This window comes from Pygocentrus nattereri, chromosome 10, assembly GCF_015220715.1.
Source record: "Pygocentrus nattereri isolate fPygNat1 chromosome 10, fPygNat1.pri, whole genome shotgun sequence".
In the NCBI taxonomy this organism is placed as follows: Eukaryota; Metazoa; Chordata; class Actinopteri; order Characiformes; family Serrasalmidae; genus Pygocentrus; species Pygocentrus nattereri.
In genome coordinates, this window is record NC_051220.1 from 8,082,393 (window position 1) to 8,106,239 (window position 23,847).

General features: G+C 40.0%; 1 protein-coding gene across 6 annotated transcripts in view; it reads left to right on the top strand.

Moving 5' to 3' along the window:
* htr1d (5-hydroxytryptamine (serotonin) receptor 1D, G protein-coupled) overlaps positions 1-23,847 on the top strand; it is a 63,838-nt gene that overhangs the window by 15,833 nt on the left and 24,158 nt on the right. For 2 of the 6 annotated variants that reach the window (XM_017704922.2, XM_037541757.1), the window contains exon 2: positions 3,324-3,436. The exons of 3 other annotated variants lie outside the window; for them this stretch is intronic. The gene's annotated coding sequence lies outside the window, so the exon portion shown is untranslated. Of the gene's footprint in view, positions 1-3,323; positions 3,437-15,391; positions 15,456-23,847 lie in introns of those variants that run through there. One more of the 6 variants, XM_037541756.1, reaches the window with a different exon arrangement.

Genomic DNA, 23,847 nt, shown 5'->3' on the forward strand with positions numbered 1-23,847 from the left:
CATTCTCTAGGCCTGTCCCCATCCTGTTTGTTTGTCCCCTGATCCAGTCTGAGTACTTTAATACTAAGTAGGGGTCAATAGTAATGTTGATCCAATCTGATATTTCCATTTTCTTTTCATGGATAATTCATCACAATTTGGCCAATTAATGCTGCAGCAAAATCCCTTTATTTATTTATTCTTGGCACCTGGATCTCCCAGATCTCATGATGCTACCAAGCTGAGAGTGAAGACTAGCATGTACCTCCTCCGAGACACATAAAGCACCACATCTTCTCAAACTGCTGCTCATTGGATGAATCAACGTGCTTGGAGGAGAACACTAACTGCTAATTCTATAATATCAGCCATGGGAACAAGATAATGAAGTTGTGACTACAATTTAGTAAGGTGTGGGAAAGAGATCCTAATGCATGGCCATGACAGTAAGGTATGGGTACGAGAATCTAAAGTGTCTCGATTATTGGTAAGGCATGGGAACAAGATAATTAAATCATGACCACGACTTAGTAAGGCATGGGAATGAGATTCTAATGCATGGCTATGACTTAGTAAGGTGTGAGAATGGGGTCTTAAGGCATGGCTACAACTTAGTAAGGCATGGGAACAAGATAATTAAGTCAAGACCACAACTTATAAGGCATGGGAATGAGATCCTAATGTGTGGCCACAACTTATTACGGCATGGGAACAAGATAATTAAGTCATGACCACAACTTATGAGGCATGGGAATGAGATTCTAATGCACGGCCATGACTTAGTAAGGCGTGGGAACGTGATCCTAATGATTGGCCATGATTTAGTAAGGCATGATCTTGTTCCCACATCTTACTAAGTTGTGGCCATGACTTAATTATCTCATTCCCATGCCTTACTAAGTCATGGCCACGCATTGGAATCTTATTCCCACTTGTTAATACGGTGTGGCCATGCATTATTTTCATTTATACGGGATGTCACCAGCAGGGCTTCAGAGTTTACCAGTGACCTTAATAAACACTTAACTGGCACTGTCATTGTGAAAGTTGACTTTTATTAAGGGTTTCAAAACATGGCTCTGTGGGAGGTTTCAGGTCAGGTTAAGGCTATACACAAAATTTCAGGTCTGTTTGAAGCTGTACTGGAGACAGCCTTCTAAACCGTAGACGAATACAGCCTGTACACCTGCAACTGAGCGTTCTTCCTAACCCCAACTATATTAGTGTCAAGCCACATCCTTCAACAGAGCAAAAGTGCCCAAAGAAAAAGAGCAAAACAGGCATGTGTGCTCAGGACGGTGGGTGCCTTAGGTTGTGCAACATGTCGGAAAGTCTCAGGTGGCATTGGGAACATTCAGTTTTAATGTCCTTCAGTCGAGTGTCTGTCATGCGTACCCTTCCCCAGAGTCACAGACAACCTCTTCACACATGAACGTACACCCCCACATACTAACACACATACAGCGCTGTGCAAAAGTCAGAGGCCACCCTTCATTTATAAATCCAGTCAAAATGGCCATAAGCACAAGTTACAAGAAAACTACACAGAAGCCTCAACAACTAAATCTAATATCAGATGTTGGAGTGTTTAGTGGGTCACTCTTTACCTTTATTCCATCTTCCATTCCTTTCAAGAGACCCACTTTCAGTTTCTTAAAGAAATCTGCAGACATACCTCCAAAATACCTCCACGATAGCTCATAGTTTGGGTTGGTCATCCTCTAGTCCTTCATCAGTGGTCATAGAATGCTATCCACAGGACACGGTTGGCTGGATATTTTTGGTTGGTGGACTATTCTTAGTCCAGCAGTGACACTGAGGTGTTTAATAACTCCAGTAGCACTGCTGTGTCTGATCCAGTCGTACCAGCACAACACACACTAACACACTAACACACCACCACATTAGTGTTACTGCAGTGCTGAGAATGAGCCACCAAGTTCATTCAATGGAAGAGCAGCACCAAACATTAGAAGAGGATACAGCATATTTTAGTGGCAGAGGACCGTGTATCTGGAAAACACCGCAGCTTCAGGATTACAGCTTTGGGGGAAGTTGGCATGCTTAAAGGGAGGCTTCATCAATCCTGAGTCACTGAACATGCAGTGAGACAGTCGAGCCTATATCCACTACCGGGCCTGTGAAATGAGCATAATAGGCAGAGGTGTAGATGCTGACATGACAGGTAATTTTGTTCAGCAGGGTATAGCAGCGTTAACTCTAGCAGATCAGCCTTTTGCACTGACATGTCTGCACAGTTTGCTCAGGATGTATCCCTATATATGATCCTCCAATAGCAGGATCTACCTTTCTTCAAGGTAGAAGATTGCAAAATAACAATAAGCAGTATTACTTTTATAATTGCAATGGGGTGAAACAGTTTCTTATTATTATCAAGTCCTGTCAAGTGGATTCCCGCCAACCATATGGGTAGTGCTTTTTCAGAATGTTCCATCTTCTGTTTGGGTCTTAAGGCCTCTGAATGGGTGGTTCATGAGTGCTCTGATTGTCTCCACCCATCTTGTGGTCATCCCCTTCCGTTTGTTACTGTCAACTGCCCCAAACATCCAATATCCAACTAGTTTGATTTCCATTGAACAAGTTCTTCTCAGAACAATGTTTATCAGCAGCATCAGCTGAACATAAGTTCGATCATAAGTTGGCCATCCTAAACCTTCTATTGAGAGTAGTTAGTTTTGCAGTAGCAACCCATAGAATTTCTGTTGCACCACAAACACTTGAAGTACATCTTAACTAGAAGTGCGTGAAGTGATCAGAGAGCAAAACACTGTCACACAGAAAGATGTTTTCACTCTGCAGCCAAACAGTTAATCCTTCATGTTTCTCTCTTTCTGTGCTAGATTGACTTCGCTTAAAGTGTGTCAGTTGTATTAGCTACAATTCAGAAAGAGCATGTGATTTACAGTAAAGTGGTGTCCTCAAAACGTCCATCTCTTGTATGTGTGTACATCTGTTCTGTAGCTGGGAATCTTTTTGATGTTCAAACTGAATAATATTTTAATGGCACTTCATCAGTAAACAGTCAGTAATGTTAGGAAAGCTGTGACCAAAACTAATCGTTATTTGGCTCTGATGAATGGCAAAAAGCTAATGTTAGCCATGATTGTTATATTTTAAAAAGGTCAGCGTCACACAACCTGTGGACTGGTGCAGTTATTTCTCTGCGCACAGCTGACTTGTGTAATTGAACAGAGTCGCTCACCTGCTTTAGAACGTGCCTATAGAAAAATACCTCAGTACCAGACACAAAGTAGGACTCAGAGCTTTGTTTCTATGTTAGTAAAAGGATGTCTGTGATCTTTTCTGTCTGATCTATCCTGCAGAAAGAGTCGCCAAGGCAAACTGAGACATATCCGGTTTCTTGCAAGTTTTCCCATCAATCAAATCAACCAGCCATTTTAACTGATTACCTGGCAGAACTTACACCGACTATAGGGTATGTGTAAATTTTAAGTTATAACTTAAAGCAGCGTTGAACGACATTACTTGGTGCAACCAGTTCAATACGAGTAACTCATAAATTTGAATATAGTGACAGTTTACGTTTAAACTAGGCTACGATTGAACTTATGTCCAGCTGGTGCAACTGACTGCTGGACTTCGTGTAAGAGGTGAGGTTTGATTCAGTCATGATTCCATAATATCTGTTTTTCTTGCCATCTGAGGTGCTCTCTAAAGTTCCTGTGTTGCTTTTTATGGTCCAAGAGGGCTGGGCTAGGTCTGAATTGCAGGGGTGGCTATGGTGGGTGAGCTGTATGGAATTGGGAGGGTTTTCTTAAAATCTTTCTTTCTTTCTGTCTTTCTGCTTTCCATTGATTTATTTTTGGGTCTGTTTTTCTCTAACAAACCTCATACCTTCATTATAAGTTTTTTTTTGGAGACTTTCAGGGGGTCCAAAGAGATTACTTAGTGGGGTTCCAGACCCCCCAGGACCCCCATATTCTGCACCTTGTTCATGTTCATCGGTAGGTTGTTTTAAGTCAGACATAATAAATGCATGTGAAGTGTGACGTGAGAGCATGAGATTAGACCTCAATGTGTGAGTGTCAAGGACAATGCGTACCAGGTGGCAGCCCTGGTACTATCAAATGTAGCGCAACCAACTTAATGAAAAAGATTTCATGTGGTGGACAAGAATATTAGTGAAAAGCTCTAAGCAGAGGCCTGTGGCTAGTCATTCATAACCATTCAAATGCTGCTGCTAATATAACTCAATATAGTAACTTATGTTGCAAGCTAGCATTACATCATGTTAACTGTGAATGTTAGCTAATTTGTTAGGGCTATTACACCGAACTATGTGCTGAATTGGAGAAACAGCATTAGAATGCACTGTTTGACTTTAATGGTCTTTCAGCCTAAAGTGAGTCATTGACCGCTATTGTAAAGCTGGTGCAGTTAGTCAGTCTATATCATGACTACCCTGCGCTGCACTGTGGTGTTAATATTTCACAAGTTTCATCTGCTTCATGACTGCTCTGTGCTCAGCTGTCTCTCCAAGCTCAGAGCGAAAGCCCTGCAGTGAGTGAGTGACTTACTCACCCTCAACACCCGAGAAGCTTTCGGAACGCTCCTCCAGGCATCAAGCAGCATAAGAATATGAACATAGCAGGAGTTAATGAGAGAGGAAATAAAATAATAAATAGATCACACTGCTGTGCGACAAGTATAGCTTGCCCATGAGCAGTCAAGCTGAAGTTAGCATGTGATTTGTTCGTGGACCAGTGTTGCTTTTAAAATGTCAATAGAATTCTGGTTTTCCAGAAAGTGAGCATCAGTGGGAAGCTGGGAAGAACTTGCATTGTAGTGCTGCTGGACAAAATAACGTATTGTAATTGTGTTGCTACAGTGATAAAAATGTGGTTTCACATGGGGGAGAGTTTGCATCAGTATAAGTTTCCATTGGAGGTTCATAATATTATTATGTAATTAATTTATAATTTATTATTAGGAAATGCACTGTAAATTTTTTTTACAAAAACCCAAAACAAGCTGTATTTTTTTAAAACTAAATCTTGATTTTTCGGAGTCAAAATAAGGTAACACATCCTCAACTTGAAACTAACCTAAAATTAGAATTTTCTTGTTTATTTTAGTGGAGAATTTCTATTTATTTGCAAAAATAATATTCAACCAATATGAAAAACACAAATCTAAAATGTGTTGTAACTTTTGCACAGGTCACATTTTATGTTTTATTTTCGTCCAGTTATGTTAAATTCAGCAAATAAGCATTAATTGTGTTTTAAAATGTGCAGAACGAGTGTTCTGTACAGGGTGGGTTCTTATTTTCACAAAACATTTGACCAGGAGTGCCTAAACTTTTGCTTACCACTGTATTCGATGATACATTCAGATAAGAAAATAATTCACTTCAGATATTTTTCTTATTTCTAGAAATAATTTGTTTAACTTGCTTAAACTTAAGGATTATGGGGTGAAGAAGTAGACTAGACACTACAAGTGTAACTTGTGTAGGATTACAATGATTTTCATTTGTTGGATTATGTGAATGCCTCGATTCATCCAAACTCCCACAGTAAACTTTTAACTTTAAAGTAAACATAATTTTAAATTATGATAGCAATATGCTGATTCAGACGCTTGTGTGGTACAGAACCATGTATGATAGTTGCTCAGATCTGATTTAACCTTGTCTAGATCACTGAACTGATACTGACACACTTTTGACACATGTTCAGTTGTTTGTTTGTAAACTATTTTTCAAATCGTCCAACAGTACCTTGATGCAATACAGCGATAGAATGCTTGAAATGAGTTGATCCATTATCCACAGCAGTTATGATGATCTCATTTGCAACATAAGCGCTGAATGAGCAAACGCTAGCAAATGTGTGGGTCCTTATCTTCAAAGCCTCGCCGCTCTCCATGGAGACATCACAATTCAAAACATGTGGTCTTGATAACACGGCAAGAGCCAGAGATCAGTTTAGAGATCGATGAGTCAGGTGGAAATGCACTCCATTCTAGCCTCATTTACTCTGTCAGTAATTCGTACCGTTATTCTCATGGTTGGAAAAAAAGCTTGTGTTACATTACAAATGAGACAAAGATCATGACGAGGAGCAAGGAGCGAGTCTCGAGCTCCACGGCCTGGGCCCTGCCCCTGGTTACGCAGCGAGGCTGCTTCACTACACCTCACATTCGACCCAGGTGGCCGAGCTGCCAGCTGGGGGCAGTAATGAGGAGGCGGAGCAGCGAGCTCTCGTTCCCTCTCGGCTCAGGCGCTCATGCTGCCCTTAATGAGAGCCAGCATGAGCGCCTTTTAAAAAGAGCTGAGAGGGAACAGAGCGGGTGAATAAAGAAAAATGGTTGCTGGAAACCTTGAGCCCAGGGTAGCACATGCGGTGCTACAGCAGGTTTTTCAGAGGCACTACAAACCGAGTGTTATGAGAAAAAAAGAAAAACTGGCAAAATGGCTGCACAAGCATCCAAAGAGATCCACACATGTAAATGTTTTCTCCATTAAAAAGTTATGCTAACCATTGTGTTAAAATGTGGTCCTTTTCCTCATAACCAGCGTAAAAAATTGCTAGTGGTATGATGCGGTCTCTGTAGCTAGCTAGCTAAATGTACTGTTCCACCTTAAATGTTGCAGCAGTTACATTCTGGAGCCTCAGGTGTCAGAACTGCTCTTCCATTTAAGGTGGAATGGGAAATTTTGAACAAGCTGGCGAATAGCTGACTTCAGCTGTACATCACTGAAGAATTACGGGCGGGTGATAATAAATAATTGCCTCACACCCCACTCTTTGAAGGCATAGGATTCCCTAAATGTAGCTAAAGCCCAGCATTCAGGAGCTGAATTTTACCCTCCTCTCCTGTCACTGCAATCTGGCAGGGTCGCCTACAGAGCAGCGCGGGTAGCCTGTTAATGAAGGAATGTTCTTTTTTATTTGAGGGTCCCATTTCATAGGGAAGATTTTAACCACTACCTGTTGCAACTCAGCTCCAACTGACAAGGTGACACTTGAAATCAAGGGGTATGGGTATAAATAAGGAATGGGACTGGGTCTTTGCGTTCACAAAGTCCTGCAAACTTCAGATTTGGGTCATTTGGGTCAAACAATTGGATAACCTTGTAACGTAAATGTAGTTCTAGTGAGTTCAGAGGCTCCTTCGCATATTGCAGCCATCTGCAGTATCAGTATTGCAAAGGCCGATATTGTGATACCACTTAGCAAACACTATATGTTGTGTAGCCCTACTACAAACAGCCTGGCAGTCTGAGAGCGGCAGTTATCTTCACCCTGTAAATTTCATTCTCTCTCTCCTCAATATCCTCTTAGAACTCTGAGAAGAGATTATCTTCACCAGATTTTTCCAGATTTCTGTGTCTGTGGTACCAGATTACTTTTCTGTCACAGCACCATCTGTGACAGAACCTCCTACTGTTCCAGAACAAGAAGGGAAATCAACATTGGACCCTTTCTTAAATCCTTATCCCATCTCCCTGCACTCTTTTAAGGCAGCTAGCCCAATGGAGCCCATTAGTGTGAACAGCCGCATTGCTCGTTTTTATTCGTACGCCTGCCTGGCGATTAGCATGGTACATAGCCACAGGCTAATCAGCGCCAATCACTAATCTTTCATGATTTTAGAAGCGCTATCTTGGCAGTTCTGAAACTTCTTTGAGGTGATTAGGGGAAGCTGGAGCTGAGAGCTTTGTCATCAGTGTAAATTCAAGGCCAAGAGGTTTAAGCGCTAAGCGAGGAATCAGATAGCCAACAGCGCAACACTTAGCATACTGGTCACACGGATTATCTAACACTGACATTAACTGTTTTGCTAACCATATAAAAGACCACACCAACACAATGCCATTGCATATATATCAATTTGGAGTTACTGAAGAAGTCTAGTAGGCCTAATGCAGTCTTGGCTGTAGTGACAGCTTCCTATAGTGCTTAGGAATGTGATGTCATGATGCAGTGTCTTCTGAATAACTCAGTGAGTCTTCCTTTCCTGCATCCTTGATTTTGGCTGATGTGTAGTCCAAAGACTCACTGGACACATTTGCAGAGCTGACCAGCATGTGGAAAATCTCAAACAGCGCATAGGAAACATCGCAGAGACAGTGGTAACATCAAGCTCATGCTCAAAATGCTACTTACTGTGGAATATGCCATTAATTGAGTGAAATTTGCTAATAACAAAGAAAAATATCCCAAAAACCGAGTAAAATATTCCAATAATTGAATGAAATCTGATAATGATTTTGTGAAATTTGCCAATAACCGAGTGAAATATGCCAGTAACTGACCAAAATCTGCGAATGACTGAGCAAAATCTGCCAATAACTGAGTGAAATACACCAACACAAAGTGAAATCTAGCATTAACGAAACAAAACATGCCAGTGGCTGAGTGAAATATGTAATTTTAGAGTTAAATCTGCTGGTGGCTGAGGGAGATAACTGATTGAAAAATGTACATAGGCTTTGTGTCACTTAAAAATTCAAAATTACTCAAAAGAACAAGCACTTGAGCACAATAGCTAGACACAAAGTCTGGGAATGAAAGAGGACATAGTGTTAGCATATTCAGATCACCTCTCCACTTGGTTCAAGAGTTTGTATAGAGCCACAGAGTCAATAAGGCTAATTTGATCAATAAATCATTTTTAGCATTCCTCTGGAGCTGGCTAACAAACTCATCCCTTTGTCTGAAAAAAAACAAGCTCTTGTGCTGCATGTGAGTATTTGTAGCATTTTAAAAAAAAAGAACAAACCCTGCTGGAAAGATCCCATAATGCAGTGCATCATGATGTCAATTTCCAAGCCCTCTATTACAGTTGAATGGTGGCAATGAATGAGGCCCGCTCTATCATTTAAAACTGCTTATAAATTGCTGGTTTTGGAAAATGTTGTGTGTATAAACCATCTTATTTATGTCGTTCAACCCTGCATTGCTGCTGTTCAAGTAAAGCTTGTGGAATTCAAACATGCGTCCCAGCGCTTGATGTCTTCACAGCCTGCAGCAAGGCCTATATATTCACTCAAGTCAGTCACTCTAGTGGGTCTTCATTATTATTTAATATGTCAGAGCAGCAAGCCTTCCACCTCCACCTGTGATCCATACGCTCCAAGCTCCGTTGGCTTTCATCCCACAGAGCTGTTGTACAGAGCTGTGCTGAGCCGTGACCACGCAGCGCATTCAGACGCGAGGTGACAAGACCAGCGGTGCTCTTCAGGCAGCTCACAAGCGTATCTGCCTAGTTCAGCTATTGCCGAGTTCAAAGACCTGAGACACAATACAGGGCACTTACAGTGGGTTACAGCTTCAGCAAACATGCTGATCAAGTAACTACATTGGCACTGAGGCCATGTGAGAAGTGCTAGTTTCTTATTAGTTCTTATATACCACATTTTAATCCTTTTTCTTCCAGGGCAACCGTTTTACTGTAACTCAGTAATACGTGGAGTGTAGTAGAGCCCATCCTTCCCCAACATTCAATTTAAAGCTAAAAATAGGATGTCGGTGTAAAGAACTGCTAGAACACAAGTTAAATCAAGTTTTACACGTACTTTTATCAATTTTATCAGTTATCAGTGTCCATAACCGCACAGTGCTAAGAAATAGATCTGTGACAAAATGTTACAGGAAATTCAGTGTATGTTCTTTATCTTGGAAAGCAGTCATAACCAGCAGCGACTGTTTTAGGCATTAAGTATTACATTATCTTAAAGTCAGCAACAAAGTGAAGTTATCTACTAAGGATGCATTTAATTTTAAGCCAAAAATGGTCAAAACTATTAGATTAATAGAACAACATGGTGTCAGAATCTAACCCTTTACAAATCATTTTAATGGCTTTCTTCTAATGGCTTTCATGCACAGGCATTTTCAAACAGTTAGAGCGACAGTAGATAAACAGTAAAAATGCCTGCTGTGCTTTTTCTTGCTTTCCATGAGGGACATAGACAACTTGTAATTACTGCTTGTTTGACATATTAAGAGGGGCTACAATGCCCAGTAGCTTCTTACAGGTGTGTAAGAGTCCAAATCTAGAGCAACAGTTTAGCTAGTGTGTGCTTGCTATCTAGCTAGTTATTAGTGTATATACTTTATCTTATAGTTAGAACAACCAGTGCTTGTTTGTCTATAAACAATCTATGTATCTTACACTTAGCAACAAAGCGACGATAGAAAACTGTTGTCTTGCTACCAGTAATCTAACAAGCTAGCTAACTACACAATGTTGTTTGAAATGACATTGTTCAGTGTTTAAATCAGGTTAGAGCTGCAGTATGGTCAGTGGTTACTATCATTGAAAAACTCCCTGGACACCTGTGATGAAACTGAACTACAGGGTTGACCATTAGAGTGTTGCTGGCCTGTGGGTCTATATGATTACCCTTATTTTGCAGGATCTGTAAGCCTGTTTTAGCCCCATTCTGCTCCCGCTAAATCAATTTGACCGGTTCCATGACGGCACAGACCAACAGGACTAACATGCAGAGCAGCAGAACACTGCAGTTCGAGTGTCTGAGAGAGATAGAAATAGAGAGGAAGTGAGAGAGCCAGAGAGAATGTCTCTAATTCAAGCCATGCTGCATCTTATCTGGGTTAAAATGATTTCTCTTCATGAAAACAATAATAATATGTACTGTTTAAAATACATATACGAGTAGCATCTCTCATACCATGCGCACTACATTAACCTCCTTGAAGCAATCATCTTTCCAATAATCCCTTCTTAGAATTTTGTGACGGCCCCTCAACCCCTTAAAATACCAGGCTTATTACATGCTAAGGCTTGTTATTTAGTAACTACAGGGACTTCAGTGCTAAAAATGTTGAGCCTGGTCACCGGCTTTGGCCATTTAAGAGGTTAAACTCATTTAAAAATGCTACCAGAGGGATTACAGTGCATGTACGTCCACATGGCCATGGCCACATGGCCATTAAAGATTAGCATGTAGAATTGCTACTTTCTTTTTGCTACCATATTTTCTATCACTGTATAAAAAATGCACAAGGCTCCTTTTTATTGCTGGATGGATTATGATTTCCAAAGAAACTAACTTAAATTGTACACATTTCTGCAAAATTTAATACATAATTATATATTTGCCTAATTTAACAAGATTTTTTCCACTGTTCCTTGTAGAACACTTCAGTTCAGAAATATTCATAGGTCTTCTTCCATACACACAAGTCTGCACAAAGACATGGGTGGACCCCTGACCACTGAAAAATTCTGTTAACTGCTCCCCGCCCTCAACCCCCATACCCCGACCCCACCTCCACCCAAAAACACAATGTCAAAATCTATCTCTCCCACATCCTTGTAGTTTCTTGGCAGTGATGTGGGAGTTTTGCTTTGCATATCTGTATTTGAGCAGTTTTCCCTGAGATCTTTCTTAGTTTTCCAGATCTTTCAGAGTTTTCCTTAAGGGTTATTTCTTAATGGCATTTCAGACAGTGAAACAAAGCAGAAAATGTTTAGGTATCTTTCAAAAGAGGCTATTATATTTAGTTTCAGATCCTCAGTCAGCTGTTTGTGTGAGCCCATGGGTATTGAGTGTAAGCACAACACCCTAAGGTGTTGGGTCATTTGGTTTTAATGGATAGAAATATATATACACACACACACACACACACACACACACACACACACACACACACACACACATGCTATGTCTTTCTCCTTCCCATCTGTGTCTCTAATGTCCTACTTTGCGAACATCTGCACCGCCAGACACACCAAAGTGTTGGAGATGTGGAGGAGAGAAGGATGAGAGGGCAGAGCAAAGAGGTCAAACGATGTCAATGTGACAAGCCAAGCCTGGCGGCTCACTTCACTAACGGGATGCTTCTTTTGACCATAGCGTTTCTGATGACCAAACGTAACGCTCATATGAAGTGGCAGGCAACAAATGTAGAGGAGTCTGGTAGGATTTTAGCTTCACCGCTGTGTGCAAGTGTCTGAGAAAAGGATTTTTTTCTTGCCCCATTTGTGTCAGCTAGGTGACAGCAATGACTCGTTTTAGCAGAAGAAATAAAGAGATGTGGCTGACCTTGAGGGAACATTACAGGCTGACCCGAATAAGGAGCCGAATGACACAGAAAAGAAAAAGAAAAATTGCTAGAATCACCTTGAGACAGATTTTAGATTTGAGGATGCTGATGACCCCAATGATATGTTTCCTTCTGTTGAGAATCCTCAGCCAAACTACATGTTTGTGGTTCACAGTCAAAGTGGCCTTTCAGCTATCAGAGCAGTGGTCTACACCTCTATAGGCTGAACAGCTAGACAAGATCAGCCACAGCAAACCTCTAACCACAGCTGAGGAGCTAAGGTAAAACCTGTGAGTGGATGTTCACATGGCCGAGTTTTGCTTTATAGGTCAGCTTTCTGATTCAGTCTTAGCTTAAAATGTGATACACTTTTATCTATAGGGTCAGACAAAAGTACAAAGATGACTGCTGTTTTAACTTTTTAGCTGCAGCTAAAAACAATAGTAGAAGCTGTTTACAGCTAAAAACATTAGCAAAATTCCACATGAGTGGTTCACTGTACCAAAGACCATTCAGCTATTAGGTCAGTGGTCTACTGAAGACTGAATGACTAACTAAGATTAACCACGAACAGCAAACCCCATGAGCATGGCTAAAAACTTATTACCTGTGAGTGGACGTTCACATGGCTGAGTGTAGGTTATGAGTCATGAGGTAATTCAGTCTAAGCTTGAAGCACCAGATCTGTAAAAATGAGCATATTTACACAATCACCCATCCCCCCATCCCCAAATTTCAGTCAGCCTAACATTTGGTGTCTAAAGTTTGCTTCTTTGCTAAATTTGTAAAAACTTTGCAAATTAGCTCAATTAAAAAACTGAATCAGTTTTCTGATTGGGTCTTGGCTTAAAGCACTAGATCTGTAAGATGCTAACTAATTTATACAGTTTCCATAGTTACCAGCATAGAAATATTTGGTGTCTGAATTTTGCTTCTTTAGTTAAGCACTGGAGCTCTGAGGCAAGCTAGTAATGCAAACTGATGCATCATTAAAAATTTGTGAAGTAATCTCTAACCAACTTCCTTATGTGGTTTCTCATGCTGAAAACCAAACCTAACCATAGCTGAGAAGCATGGTAGAACTTTCCCACGGCTGAGTTTAGGGGCTTTATGTCTCAGCTTTCCTACTCAGTCTTAGCTTGAAGGGCTGGTTTTGTACACATTAGGAAATTTACACAGTTTGACCCCTTAACCCAAATTTCAGTCCGCCTAGAAATATTTGCAGTCTTAGCACTGGAGCTACTAAGCTAACAGCTAATGCTACCACATACGACGTTATGTGATTGGGTCTTTCTCCATTTGGAGTGGGAATTCAGGAGGATACATTTTTTACAAATCATTTTACTTCATCCCAGATCTTAATATGTCAATTAATATCTCCCATTATTATTTACACATATATATATATATATATATATATATATATATATATATATATATATATCTCCAAATTTCAGTCAGACTACAGAGTGAGTTCAGCGGCTGCTCTGGTGCAGAGGTCCCCAACTTTCTGCAGTCAATCGCTACAGACCTCCAAACTTTATGTGGCCTTCAGATTAGCTCAAGAACAGCGTAGAGAGCTTCATGGAATGAGTTTCCATGGCCGAGAAGCTGCATCCAAGCCTTCTATCACAAAGCACAATGCAAAGCGTTGAATGCAGTGGTGTAAAGCGCCACCACTGGACTTTAAAGCAGTCTCTGTCTGGCAATCGGATGGACAAGTCTGGGTTTGGTGGTTGCCAGGAGAACGGTACTTGTCAGACTGTGGACGGGGGATTATGGTGTAGGGTTGTTTTTCAGGAGTTGGGCTCGGCCCCTTAGTTCCAGTGAAAGGAACTCTTAATGCTTCAGCACCAAGAGATTTTGGACAATTTCAGGCTCCCAACTTTGTGGGAACAGTTTGGGGACGGCCCCTTCCTGTTCCAACATGACTGCGCACCAGTGCACAAAGCAGGTCCATAAAGACATGGATGAGCGAGTTTGGTGTGGAAGAACTTGACTGGCCTGCACAGAGTCCTGACCTCAACTCGACAAAACACCTTTAGGATGAATTAGGGTGGATACTGTGAGCCAGGCCTTCTTGTCCAACATCAGTGTCTGACATCACAAATGCGCTTCTGGAAGAACGGACAAAAATTCTCATAAACACACTCCTAAACCTTGTGGAAAGCCTTCCCAGAAGAGCTGAAGCTGTTATAGCTGCAAAGGGTGGGCCGACATCATATTAAACCCTATGGATTAAGAATGGGATGTCACTCAAGTTCATATGTGTGTGAAGGCAGACGAGCGAATATGGAAATCTAGTGTATGTGGTTTCTGACACTGTATGGCATACTGTTATATACAAAGATGGACAAAAGCACAGAGTAAGATGTATGTTTTAGCTTTTATGTAGCTAAAGCTGAAAACAAAGCGGATCTTTACAGCTAAAAACAGTAGGTAGCAGTATCTGAAGGCCTGTATTTTGTCTGTACTTCTGTCCATTTTTCATAGATAACATTGTTATACAGTGTCAGAAACCATATAAGCCAGTCTGTTTGAGATTACATAACAATCCAAAGTCATTTGAGGCAGGTGTGTGATAATTTAGACAGATTGCTAATTGGTGTGGTATAAGCCTCCTTTACTTGCTTGCTACATTAGCCTTGGAGCTCCCAATTTGCCAAACAAGCAAACTTCACACGCTTTTCTAAACTTTCCTTGGCTGATCGACTACAGCTGGACTAAGGGAACTGTGTAAATGTAATTTTTTTTCACCCAACTCTTGCTTCAAGTTATGCCGTCAGTGACTTGCAAAGGAGATCGACTTCGCTTCACTGACCAAAGGAACGCTTTGGTATGCAGCTGCTGTCCCTCCAGAAAGAAAACACTCACGCTGAATAGCTTTGCCTAGATTTCTGTGAGCACGGCTGAGCAAAGTTAAAAGATGCCCATCAATGATAAATGTCATGGACTAATTGAAATACAGCCTCAATTTATAGTCATATTAATTTTCCTACAATGAGCTGTAGTGTAGTATTTTCCAGTGATGTGCTGAACGATTGACAAAGAAATTTGTCAGAAACTTATTAGCAAAGTACTTGGAACATGTACTTCAGTCATTTCTGTCATTTGTTTACAAAAGCTGAAGCAGAAACTTTGGCCTCAAAGCTGCAGATTGTTTTTTTGGTTAGTTTTTTACTGTAGACAGAAAGTTGTGGCAACATATCTGTAAAAATGATCATGAAACATTTTGCTGTTTGTTATCTGATCGAATTAGAAGAAAGCATGCGCCGTGGTCAGGAAGGCTCTGCTCCACCGGCAGTAACATGCAGTGAGTGTGTGTGTGTGTGTGTGCATGTGTGTGAGATGTTAAAAACGTGAGCACAGCTCTGTAAGTGCTTTCTCCAAGAGACGACACTCACAGACTGTGTAAGTGAAATCTTTTCTTGCTTTTTTCATGTTATTACTTTGTGAGCTTACTATTTTTCCTTTGAGTATACTGTTTTATTGCTTTATTATTGTCTTGAATACTATTTAATGGTTTTGTTACATGTACTGTTTTGTTGCTCTTAGTACACTCTTTTGTTGCTTTAAGTATACAATATTATTGTAAGTGTATTACACTATTCTTCTTAGTATACTGTTTTATTGTTCTTAGTATACTATTTTATTCTTCTTGATATACTCTTATTGCACTTAGTATACTATTGTTCTTAGTATACTATTTTACTGCTCTTAGTATACTATTTTTGTTCTTAGTATACTCTTATTGCTCTTAGTATACTATTTTATTCTTCTTGTTATACTCTTTTATTGCACTTAGTATACTATTTTTTGTTCTTAGTATACTTTTTTATTGTTCTTAGTGTACTATTTTATTGCTCTAAGTGTAGTGTACTATTTTATTGTTCTTAGTGTACTATTTTATTGTTCTTAGTGTACTATTTTATTGCTCTAAGTGTAGTATACTATTTTATTGTTCTTAGTATACTATTTTATTGTTCTTAGTATACTATTTTATTGTTCTTAGTGTACTATTTTATTGTTCTTAGTGTAGTATACTATTTTATTGTTCTTAGTGTACTATTTTATTGCTCTAAGTGTAGTGTACTATTTTATTGCTCTAAGTGTAGTGTACTATTTTATTGTTCTTAGTGTACTATTTTATTGTTCTTAGTGTACTATTTTATTGCTCTAAGTGTAGTGTACTATTTTATTGTTCTTAGTGTACTATTTTATTGCTCTAAGTGTAGTGTACTATTTTATTGTTCTTAGTGTACTATTTTATTGCTCTAAGTGTAGTGTACTATTTTAGCAGTTTGTATACTATTTTATTGTTCTTAGAATACTCTTTTATTGCTCTAAGTGTAGTGTACTATTTTATTGCTCTAAGTGTAGTATACTATTTTATTGTTCTTAGTGTACTATTTTATTGTTCTTAGTGTACTATTTTATTGCTCTAAGTGTAGTGTACTATTTTAGCAGTTTGTATACTATTTTATTGTTCTTAGAATACTCTTTTATTGCTCTAAGTGTAGTGTACTATTTTATTGATCTTAGTGTACTATTTCATTGCATTTAATGTACTCTTTTATTGCTCAAAGTGTAATGTACTATTTTAGTTCTCTTATATGCTACATTATTGCTCCTAGTACAGGGGTGGCCAACATTTCAGACACCAAGAGCCAGAGAAAAATGCTCATTACTACTAGGAGCCACAGGCTATATTTACACAAACATTTATAGTTTTTAAACCCATTTTCCTACCTGTCATGTAGATGAGTTTAGTGGGACTTCTGGCATTTTTTGTTTTCCACAATCCGTTTCAAATCTGGCTTGTATTCAGTTGTTGCTACTCGAAGCAGCTCTTTCATGTGTATCAGTAAGAACAGAGCGATGCTTTGATTTCATGTGTTTCAGGGTTGAAAATACTGATTCACAAACATAGGTTGAGCCGAACATTGACAGGAGCTTCAGTGCAGCTTGTTTTACATTGGGATACTTCTCCACAGGCACGATTTTCCAAAATTCCAGGGTTCCCTCACTCAGAACAGACCTGAGTCTGACATCTTCAAAAAGTTCAATCATCTGTCACCAATGGGGCTTTCAAACAGTCTGAATCAGCAGCAAAAGGGTTAACAAGGAATGTAATTTCTGGCCTTTTCAGATGTAGATCATGGAATCTGTCCTCAAAGTTCTGTTGCAGACTTTCAAGAATGGTGCATAGTGTGCAGTTCTACCTTTTAGGACCTGAGCCGCTTGGGCACTTACATTTGACACAGACTGGAAATGTGTTAGTTCTCCTTTTTTAAGATGAGTTTTAAACAGCATGAGTTTGTTAACAAATGCAAATACTGACTGCACTAGATCAGGTAGCATCTTTAATTTCCCCTGGAGATCAATGTTCAGTCTGTCCAAGTGGTGCAGCATGTCCACCAGAAAAGCCAGATCTAAAATCCACTGGGGATCAGAAAGCTCAGGATAGTCTATGTGTTTTTCTTCCAGGAACAACTTCACTTGGTTCAAGAGTTAAAAAAAATGGAGATATCACCTTACCACTTAAAAGCCACCTTACGTTGCAGTGAAGTGGCAAATCACTGGGAAGGTTTTCATCAAGGTCTGCAATGGGATTTCTGAACTGTTTGTGATGAAGGGTCTGATATTCTGTGTTCGACTGTATGTCGGGACGACTGCAGCTCTGATACTATTCGTTTCAAATGTTCATTTTCTGGAGATAAGATTGAAATGGCATTGCTGAGACAGCTTTTCAAAAATTCCCCCTCACTGTATGGCTTTTTAGCACGAGCGATATTCCATGCCAGTTGATAGGATGCAAGCGTGACAATTTCTGACTGTTTTGTTAACTTCTGAAACAACTGAGTCTGTTTGTCTGACTGGCGTTTCAAAGCGTTCAGCTTGTGCTCGCGCAGTCCGGGACCTTTGGGAAACTCCTGGTCCACGTTGGCGTGCGGTGAGGTAAAGTGGCACTGAAGATTGGCATATCAAACAGAACGGCTTCCCTTTCCACTCAATAAAAAAATCCTCCCACTCTGGTAAGAAGGTTCTGTGTTCATCTTCATATTTTCGTTTGGCTGTACATTTCCCTGACGCTGCGATGTTTTGGCGGTTGAATAGCTAGTAGCCTGGCTCAGCGCATGGTTCTGATGGTGGCGACGTTCTCCTTGCTGGGGGAGGGGCGGGGGTGTAGCATCACCGTGGCAACAGACATTGGCTTCTTCCAGCGCGGAAAATATTCAAGCAGTGACTCAAATACACAAAGTATGCTACAAATGTGCAATAAAAATAAATAAATAAATAGGGTGAGTTTACTATTTTATTGCTTTACATACACTATTTTGTGACTACGATATTATTGCTTTGTGCGAGTAGATTATTTTATCTATTTTTCAAACGTATCCTCTTTTCTTACTTTTATGAGTGTGTACTATTTTACTGTTTTGTGAGTGAACTTTGTTTGCTTTGGGTGTAGCAGTATAATCTCTCAGTTTCATCTGCAAGACGGGTTTCAGTGCAGTGAGTGAGACATAATTACAACATGCTGTTGTGATTACTGCAACATCTTACTGTATCAGAACTTATTACTCATGCTGCAAACATCATTAGAGGAGACGCCATAGACACAGCCATAGAGGAAACGCCGCTGTTCTCTCACGCTGTTAGTTTGTGTTATAAACCATTGGTCAGGCTGTGACTGGGGTGGCCAGGATTGGTAACCACCTTGATTTTCACCATAAGCATCACTGATGTTTTACTGATGATGACCGACTGTCTTACTTTCCACAACTGGGTTAAGTCTCTGCATTCGAGTAGATAAGAGCCTGCTCTTATTCGACTGGAGATAACAGTGCAGGGGGGGTTGGCCAGGATTGCTGCTGAGTGGACAGACACCCAGACCTTTGGTGCATCTGAGAGTCCAGTGATTGGGAGAGGTGCTGCAGTCTACAGAGTTAAACTGTGATGGTGCAGCTATTGATAAATGGTTTCATTTCTAAGCCCACACAAGCCCTTATCAGCTTACTGCTAACCATTTTGCCCCCCAATGGTATTTCAGGAGTTATACATTGCCCTGATAGTTGGTTCAACTGGGAAAAAAGGTTTGGGTGCTTAAAACCAAATTAGATTTTCAGCCAAGTGTCAGATGTGAGAAACTGCCTTAAAGGGCCAGCACAGTACTTTTACTTCTTCATCTCCATCTACAACGTAAATGTTAAGAAGAGCCATTTTATCCTTTCAACAAAAATCAAACCACCTCAAGAGCCACAACATTTTAGGTCCATTTTACCATATTGGCTGTAAATATGTCTCAGTATGTGTTAATGTCCTAGTATAGGCAAAAAATATAAACAAAAACACACTTACTTTGCTCTGCTTCATCCTTTGGCTCAGCTGTAGCTGCTTTTCTCACATCTCTGGCAGGAAACTTTCCCTCAAAAGTAGAACAATTTCCTGTAAAATGTCTTTCAATGTTCAACTCTTTGACTGAAATCTCTTCTTATTCACCTGCTTCTTGTTAGAATTTTCCATTCCACCTTAAATCTCAGCCTGAGGTGCGAGAACATAGCTGCTGCACCATTTAAATCAGAATGGGAAAATTTGACAAGAAGCTGGCCAATGTGAAGCTGACTTCAGCCTCACGACTTTAAGCGTTTGACAGTTTCTTGTTGCAGATTATATGTGTCGTAAATCCATTTGTCTCCCAATTATCAACGTTTGTCTTAAATCTCTCTCTTTGTCTTGTCGTTAGCTACTAGCCAGGTGAGATTGTTGTCTGTGTTGCTATGGTGGCCAGTAGTCTGCGGCAGTCTTCAGGGTTAAAGGGTGAATTCGCAGCTAAATATTAACTCCAGAGTTTAAGACCATTTTTGGCCAACACTGTGTTTGAACGATCGGCCGAAGAGGATTATTTTATTTTTACCTACAAATCTAATTCTACTCTGGAGCTGCTACAGGGCAGTAAAAGAGCTCCAGTGCAGCATGTTATCGACCCCTGAACTAGCACAACCTGACCTGATATAAACACATGGCATATTCCAGTAAGCTTTCTGCCTAATCACTACTGGGATAGGCTGCCCCTGTGACCCAGGACAATAAGCAGCATAGATAATGTGTGTGTGTGTGATATTCCAGTAAGAAATTGTTTTTATTTTTATCATATAGTCATGAAGATATGCTAGCCATGCAGTTTTATACCAAACGATGCCAGTGGGTGTGGCAGCGGCCTCCTCTGGACAAAGTAATATCTGTCAATTAAATTTTTGATGACTGAGTGGACGTGGCGAGAAATGAAGTCTCTTGAGATTAAGCGGTGCAGTTTATCAATATTATATCCCTTTTTAAATACACACCCAAGTCATGTCCACCCACCAAATCACTTTTTCTTCTGTTAAATCCAACAAAAATCTATGGGAAAACAACACTGAACTGCACTCACGTTTACGTTTGGACGCAGGTCGTCAATCAAAAAGTCACAAATATGCAGTACATTCAAGATTAGGGCTACTCTCACAGAGCTAAATGTAAAAAATGACAAAAAATCTAAAGAAAGATGAAAATGATTAAGATGTAAACAAAGTCATTCAGAGTGGTCTAATGTGAAATGCTAATTCTAGAGAAGCTTGTTCACAGTGCTGGTGATAGGAACCAGACATCCATCTCTAAAAGCTCCTCACAGAATGTTATTACAGAGAATGGTTACATATACCCTGCCTGATTCTGATAGTTCTGGTAGCTTTGAGATAGGATTTTGACCTAATTTGAAGTTTTTTGACATAATTAATGTATTTTTTATGGGGTACGGATACATGCAGAGCATTGTAAGGCAAAATAGCCCCAAAGAAGACATTTTTGTTTACATTTTACTTTTTTACCTTCATTAACGTTCCATAGAAAAACTCAAAAGACACGTGTGGGTTTTTTCACTGGTGGTTTTGGACAGTAAATAAAATGGCTATATTTGTTTTGTCGACATGGTTACCCCTGGTTCCCATCACCACCAGTGTAAAAAAACCTGAGTCTGTAAGTTTCTCTATAAAGAGATCAAACCAATCTCTGCGAGTCTGGATTGCGTGGAAATTATGAAATATTGGTGGAATTCTCCTTCAGTATTACATGATATAGGCAAAACATAATTGGTCAGTATGTAAGTGTTTGGTTTTCAGTTCATACAGTCAAAAGCACACACTGCCCCACCGCCTTCTTCATTTTCATTATCTTCTCATGTTCTAAGCTAATGATATTAATTATGTGTGACAGCAGAACAGCTTTGAATGCTTTATTAGCGCTTGGCCCATCTTTTATGGCTTAATTAGAGAAGCTGTTGTCCTGAGGACTCCAATGTGAGGCTAGCGCGTGTTTACAGCTCCATTTTAAACAGCGGTGTCCCTTTCGGCTTCGCTCTGATGATTTGAGTTTTGACTTAATGCATATTCATGTTGTCGGATAGCTTGACCTGTTCCTGAACAGTAGGCGACTGCTGGGTATGGTTTGTGCCTCAGAGAGGTTCTAATGAATGTAGGTCAAAAAGACTTTTTGTGTCAGTGACTAATCGTGTCGGCCCGTAGGACTTAAACACAGCCTCTTTAGCTTACAAAGGTTTATTATTATCGTGAGAAAGCAGAGAATATGTGCTCATGATGGACCATGTCTCACTAGCCCCTCTCACTTGGATGTTTTTCCAGGTTTCGGACTGCGGAGGTGCTTTAGTAAGTTATAGAGTTGTGCAATATATTGTTTGTATAGCTTTATCATGATGTTAGCTTTTGCAATACTGATACAGCAGAACAATATGCAAACTGGCACAGTTCCAAGTACGTTTCTGTGGATATTTTCATATGTCACAATGTTCATGTAGTCCAGTTTTGGTCAAAATAATGTCATTAATAAAGTCAGTCCTTAGCCATGTCATATTGTTGATTAAACTTGATCGATAATGTAAACTTAGAGCTCACTTCAAAATACTAAGTAATGGGAAACATTTTTACAGCAGTCAGGCATAACATTATGACCACCACCTTGTTTCTACGCTCATTGTCCATTTTTTCAGCTCCAATTACTCTCTAGCTGCACTTTGTAGTTCTACAATTACCGACTGTAGTCCATCTGTTTCTCTTATACTTTGTTAGCCCCCTTTTACCCTGTTCTTCAGTGGGTAGGACCCCCATGGACCCTCACAGAGAAGGTACCGTTTGGGTGGTGGATCATTCTCAGCACTGCAGTAACACCGATGTGGTGGTGGTGTGTTAGTGTGTGTTCTGCTGGTATGAGTGGATCACACAGCAGTGTCCACTCACTGTCCGCTCTATTAGAGACTCCTATCTTGTCAGTCCACCTTGTAGATGTAAAGTCAGAGACGATAGCTCATCTGCTGCTGCACAGTTTGTGTTGGTCATCCTCTACTCCTTCATCAGTGGCCACAGGATGCTGTCCACAGGACACCGTTGGCTGGATATTTTTGGTTGGTGGACTATTCTCAGTCCAGCAGCAACACTGAGGTGTTTAAAAATCTTTAAACATTGCATTGTCATAGGATGCCACCTTTGCCACAAGATATTTTATAAAATTTCTGCCCTGCTAGATCTGCCCCGGTCAACTGTAAGTTTCCAAATCGGTGCATTGGCACGTTTCTTGTGAATATGCTCATCTATTTTAATCTCTTTTATTCCTGTCTCTTGATTGGGAAATAGATTTGATGCATCATTTCTTTGTTTCATTTGAATATTTCTTAGAAATATTATAACATAGATTTCCAGTCTCACAAAGAATTCTAAGTGCTGTTACAAGTATGTGTATAGGTAGTCAATTAGTTGATCTTCTGTTTGAATTTTGTTCTTTTGAAACTAATCATGGATTAAAATAACTGTCCAAAGGCAATTGTCAAATAAAACCACATCTCAGCCATGTTGTCAGTGTTGCTATGTCAAAAACTAGATTTTTCTCTTTAGACCCCTCCAGACATATGGATGACATGTCTGAGCTGGCCAAGCTGATGCTCTGTTGAACATGGATTATGTGCGACCGTGGCAAATACAGTGGGGTCTTTCTGTTCGGGGGATTGTGTCATGTCAGGTGATGGGGAGGACTCGGGGCACTGGATGTGTAAAGCCTCTGGAGCTCTCAGCACTGTGAACAACAAAGGCCTGATTTCTTTTCTCCCAGTAGAATCTTCACATGAGCTGAGTTGTATGACAACATAGGAACGGTTAAGTCGATAGTTCAGCGAAATGTGAAATTTAAACAGTTTTCCCTCAGTATAGTCAGTCAACCAGGCCATGTTTGGTGTGGGAAGCTTGTTTTAGTTTTACACTGGAGCTATGAGACTAATGCAGCTACTTGACTGTGCTGCATTGTTAAGTAATCTGTAATAGATTTTCTAACATGCCCAAAGTACGGATGAACGTCAAGATGGACTGAATAGGGGACTAAGTGTGCTAAGCTAACAAGATGCCTTCTGGTTTGTGGCACTTCTGGTTGCAATAACCATAAAATTAGCAAAGGTTTAGAACTTTCTTGATGAATTCAAATTGGTCTGAACAATTTGGCTGCCCACAATAAGCTTCCTTCGTTTTCTTTAGCTGTAAACTAACCTAACCAAATTTGATCTTTTTAAACAACATAAGGGGAGCTGATGCTAGACTAATTAGCATAGTGCTAACATCTCTAAGTCATCACTGACTTTTCTCGAACCGTGCCGAGTAGTTATGTAATGTGTAATAGATTATCTATCATGGACAAACATGGACAAATTTCAGACTTGATGGTCCGAATAGGGGACAAAGGTGCTTTTCAGTTTGCGCCACTTCTG